This window comes from Urocitellus parryii, chromosome 1 (assembly GCF_045843805.1).
Source record: "Urocitellus parryii isolate mUroPar1 chromosome 1, mUroPar1.hap1, whole genome shotgun sequence".
Classification (NCBI taxonomy): Eukaryota; Metazoa; Chordata; class Mammalia; order Rodentia; family Sciuridae; genus Urocitellus; species Urocitellus parryii.
Window position 1 is genome coordinate 163,291,953 of NC_135531.1, and position 5,827 is coordinate 163,297,779.

A 5,827-nucleotide genomic window follows, 5' to 3' on the forward strand; every position below is an offset into this window, starting at 1 on the left:
GAATAGACCGAGAAGGGGAATAGCTGGGTCAAATGGTGGTTCCATTCCCAGCTTTCCAAGAAATCTCCATACTGCTTTCCAAATTGGCTGCACCAATTTGCAGTCCCACCAGCAATGAACAAGAGTGCCCTTTTCCCCGCATCCTCTCCAGCACTTATTGTTGTTTGACTTCCTAATGGCTGCCAGTCTTACTGGAGTGAGATGGTATCTTAGGGTAGTTTTGATTTGCATTTCTCTGACTGCTAGCGATGGTGAGCATTTTTTCATGTACTTGTTGATTGATTGTATGTCCTCCTCTGAGAAGTGTCTGTTCAGGTCCTTGGCCCATTTATTGATTGGGTTATTTGTTATCTTATTGTCTAATTTTTTGAGTTCTTTGTATATTCTGGTTATTAGGGCTCTATCTGAAGTGTGTGGAGTAAAGATTTGTTCCCAGGATGTAGGCTCCCTGTTTATCTCTCTTATTGTTTCTTTTGCTGAGAAAAAACTTTTTAGTTTGAGTAAGTCCCATTTGTTGATTCTATTTGTTAACTCTAGCGCTATGGGTGTCCTATTGAGGAATTTGGAGCCCGATCCCACAGCGTGTAGATCATAACCAACTTTTTCTTCTATCAGATGCCATGTCTCTGATTTAATATCAAGCTCCTTGATCCATTTTGAGTTAACTTTTGTGCATGGCGAGAGATATGGATTCAGATTCATTTTGGTGCAAATGGATTTCCAGTTTTCCCAGCACCATTTGTTGAAGATTAACTAGCCTATCTTAATGGAGGGGGGGTAAAAAAAAAAAAGCTGCCAGTCACTAGGAAAGGGGCAATGGTCTCCAGTACTCTTCAATAAAACAATAACCTGGGGAGAAAATAGTCTCCCCTTTCTAAGCTCTGAAAGCATGTCCTATTTGGCCAGAGGACACTTCTGGATGCAGTCCTACCTGTTATCCAAAAAGCTAAAATACAAGGGCCTAAGCACCTATGTCTTGGCACTGCTGATTTCTGCAGAGAGAGGTCCCTAACAGTCTTTGTATGGTCAATGTGAACTTACAGAATTCCCTAGATACATACATAAATACATATGTAGAGAGAATCTCTGGGTACAATTGACAGTGGGGAACTCACTTAAAGTTGATGGCATTGTGATGATGATAAGGGAGACTGGTCAAACAACAGCAACCTGTGCTCCAACCTCTTGAGCACAAACTGGAAGGGAAAAAGATTAAGGCATAGTTTTTTGTTTTTAACTATTCCAGCCTGATCCCTCTCCTGGAATAAAATTTGTTATAAAAATTAAATGCACAGATAACATGCTCACGCAAAGAGTAACAACTTCATTTGCAAGTGTCTTCCTGCTCTGCTAGAGGTCTCCTAGACCAGAAGGACCCTCTTTATCCACTAATAAAGAAAAGAGTAAAATATGTATTTAATCAACAATAGAAAATATAAAACATTAAAAGTGTAAGAGTCTGATGCTTTTTTATAGAGTATTCCTCTAGGCCCATATATGGAGCCTTTTCTAGAATTAATATTAATTATATTTCTGATAGGAAATTAATGCACTAAGAACTCTTCAGTCCCATACTTTGTACTTTTTAAATGCAAGGAAGATGCATGGGATTTATCAAAATTTGATACCTAAAAGTAAAGGTAAACAGTCCCATGACTGTACTTTTATCTAAAAGTTACAAGATGGACAGAAAACAATATCATTAGCAGATTCAGGAGCATAGAGATGAAAGTGTCAAACAAATAGCATGATTTTTCTGGACTAATTGCAGTAGGAATAAATATCAGAGAATATTCTTAGGCTATTATGATACACAATAGCTCCAGATTTTCAGTCAAAACTGCTCAGGTTAAAATGAACCCTTTACCACAAGAAAGGTGGATGCATGGACAGTGTACTTTGCTGCATGGCAAAACTCAAGAAAACAGACCAGGGATTGGAATTCTTACATAGACATTCCAAGTTAAATTTGAGGAGAGCTAAATAGAAATTGATATGTTTACCCTCACTAATCCTGTTCTGGTGAAGATATTATTCTCTTATTTCCAGATGCTTTCTCTCTTATGTGTCATACAAACAAGGCATTACCTCCAATGCGGGCGGTGTGTGTGTGTGGGGGGGCACTAAAAAGATGACATCCTTGAGAGTTTGTACATTCTAGTGTATACTTTGTTGTCATAGGAAAACTTAGAAGTACTAGGGAGGTAGCAGCAAGTTGTCATGTAGAAATAGCTGATATGAGAAAGTATTAAAGTAAACTATTATGCTTTCAGAATGTGCCAACCATTGTCTCTCTGATGAGAGAAAAAGTCCTTTACAATGCACTTAAATTATGAAACAAAACAATGTGACTCTTTTGGCATTTCCCCCAAGAGAAAATCTACTGATAGGATACAGAATGGAGCTTAATGGTAGTGTGTTGCATAGAATGCATGAATCCTGGGTTCGATCCCTAAAACTGAAATAATAATAGTAATAAAAATAATAAAAAAATTAAAAGAATGTCAGTTTTGTTAAAATTAAATAGTCTGATTTTATACTCTTCTCTGAAAATATTAGAATTACTTTTTAGATTATTTGAAGTACATCATTAATTTGTAATGGCAAAAACGTAAAGCATATAGTATGAATTAATCCAAAGGGGTTATACAAAGAAGGGGACATAATTTTAGACAATGTTGGATTTGCTAAATTTAAAGCACTTATGGAATTATTTTACTCAATATACTACCTCAAGCAGATGGCAATGTAATTACTTTTTCTTTGTTTTTATTGGTTCTTTTAATTTAAACATAAGGATTCATTTTGATCAAATTCTACAGCTTTGTTTTTTCTTTTAAATTCAGCCCCCAGTAGATATCCTTTTTCTTCCCCCCTTGCTTTGTTTCCTTTCATCTACTGTACTGAACTGTTATTTATTTATATACTTTTTAAAAAAATTTAGTACCTTGGGGATATACATGTTGATGAGATTCACTATGGGCAGTCATAATTTTACATAGCAAATTTCATTGAGATTCTGTTTTAGTCAGATTTTTCATTGCTGTGACTACAGGACCTGACCAGAACAATTATAGTGGGGAAAGAGTTTATTTGAAGGTTGCAGAGGTCTCAGTAAATAGACTGCCAACTCCATTCCCTGGGACTCAAGATGAGGCTGAACATCATGGTGGAAGTGTAAGGCATAGGGAAACAGCTCATTTGTTGAACAGAGAGAGACTCTACTCACCAGCTATAAAATATCAAAGGCAAACCTCCAATGACGCACATCCTTAGCCGAACTTTACCTGCCTTCAGTTACCACCCAATTAATCCCATCAGGGGATTAATTCACTGATTGATTTAAGACTCTCTTAGCCCAATCATTTCCCCTCTAAACCTTCTTGCATTATATCATACATGAGCTTTTTGGGGACACCTCACATCCAAACCATCAAAGATTCATTCTGACAACTGAAGAGGAGATAATTCTAATTCATGTTTACTACTCACTTTCTAGAAAGTTTTCCTACAGCAAGGCTGTAAAATACTTTTTGATGACCATTGTATAAACTATGACTTCTTGAGATTGTCAGATTCCACTGAGAAGATTTTATCTGATCCCAGGTGAGTAGGATATTACAGGTAGCACTGTGTTGTACAGCATGATCCAATTTTTTTTTATTCCTTTTCATTATGTGGCAAATTGTTATAGACTTCCGGCTTTTTCTGCATGTAATCCGAATGCCCTCATGTCCTATACTGGTGAACAAAAATTGGAAAAAAAGGGATATAAATGTAGCCCACTCATAGACAATGTGCCTATATCACTTGATGTAATGTATTCAATCACTAGCACCACAAAAGAAAGAAAAACTAAAAAGTATTTTGTAAATGACTACATTTAATTACATTGGAACATTAATATTTTAAATATACTATACTTTTCCAAATATAAGGTTACTCTGGAAAAAAATATTCCAGATATAATAGAGATCAGTGGTTGGAAGGGGTTACATGTGTGTTGAGGTGATTAGGAAGAGGATAAGGACAATAAAACATTTTGTTTCTGAAGCTACAACTATGAATACATGATATTATCCATTTCTCTAAAAACCACAGGTTGTATAGCACCAAGAAAGAATCCTAATATAAATTAAATATGTGAGTGATAATAATGTATAAATGTAGGCTCATCATTGGTAGCAAGAGTATGCCCCTTGTAGTGGACATTGATAATGGAGGAGGACTGTGAAAGTAAAGTAAGTACAGAAGAAAATATCTCTGTGCCTTCCATATTTTTCTGTGAATTTAAAACTATGTATTAGGGACCAAGGATATACCTCAGTGGTAGAGCACTTACCGGATGCATAATGCCCTAGATTTGATTACAGTACTGTACACACAAAAAGTTACTAAATAAAAAAATAACATACTCTCTGAGCTTATCATTAACAGTTAATACATATTATGGCAAGACAGTCACCTCCAAATTGGTGATAAAGATCAAAGCAATAGAATATGGGTATTCTCATAAATTGAAGAAATTGAAAATACACAAATGAATAATTTAATTACATATTTACTCAAGAAAATAGTTTAAAAATGCCACAGAGTATTTCACCTCATTTTAATGAGACAACTCATTTTTAGTCACACAAATAACTAATTTTTATTTACTAAATACATTCAGCTTATAGAAAAAAATACATTTGCTCTTTGGAGCAATCTCAATTCATATTTGGGGTAGATACTGGAGTTCAAACATTTGCCACATCCCTGGGCACACAGACTATAGTTCTTTCTTTTTCTTTTTTTTTTTTTTGAGAGAGAGAGAGAGAGAATTTTAATATTTATTTATTTATTTTTAGTTTTTTGGGGACACAACATCTTTGTTTCTATGTGGTGCTGAGGATCGAACCCAGGCTGCACACATGCCAGGCGAGAGTGCTACCACTTGAGCCACATCCCCAGCCCACACAGACTATAGTTCTACAGGCAGAATATATGACTTTCTGGCACAACACTCATAATGTCAAAGTTCTGCAGGTATAAAGGGCTTGCTGCTATGCAGGCATTGACCATTGCCCTGGGCACAGACTAGGACAGTGTGTGCACATACAACTCATGTAGAAGAAATTCTTGACTAGATTTTGCTTTGTATTTCTTTCTTTTTAATTATTACTTTGTCATTTTGTTTCATTATTTTTATCTTATTGTCATAATTTAATAGAATTTTAAAAATTTTCTTCCAATTTCTCATTCTTCCTTTTTTAAAAATAATTTTTACTTTTATGAACCTTTAACAATTTAGTGGATCCTAAATATTTTATCCCTTTCTTCTCTGTTGTTACTGGTGTTCCTTTTTTTTCTTGTTGATTGTTTCTGTATACCTATATCTAGTTTGCCTTCATGCTGTATTATTGTTGTTTGTCTTCTTTCATCTGCATTGGGGATACAGCCCCATTCCTTGGACACATTGGCAGGTACTTTGCAACTTCTAAAACCCACAGCAAAGGTAAGAAAAAATGCATCTTACTTTCCACCAAAGACATACATTCCCACTTATAACTTGACAGGTACTTCAAGTCAAATAACAGGGTAAATAAAAGCCCCCAGCTGACATGTACCCATGTAGGTATGGATCAAATGTACTATAATCCAGTTTCTGGCAGCCACACTCAAAGCATGAGCAGAGAGAGGTGAAACAACTCTGTTTACAGAGTTGTGCAGGTATAAAGCCTGCACCAAGCAGCACCTCAGCCTAGGTTGTTGGAGGCCATGACCAAGTCAAGATGGTGCCTGGCAGTTTGCCAGGAGTGGCTTCTAAGGCAGTGCCACTTAGCCA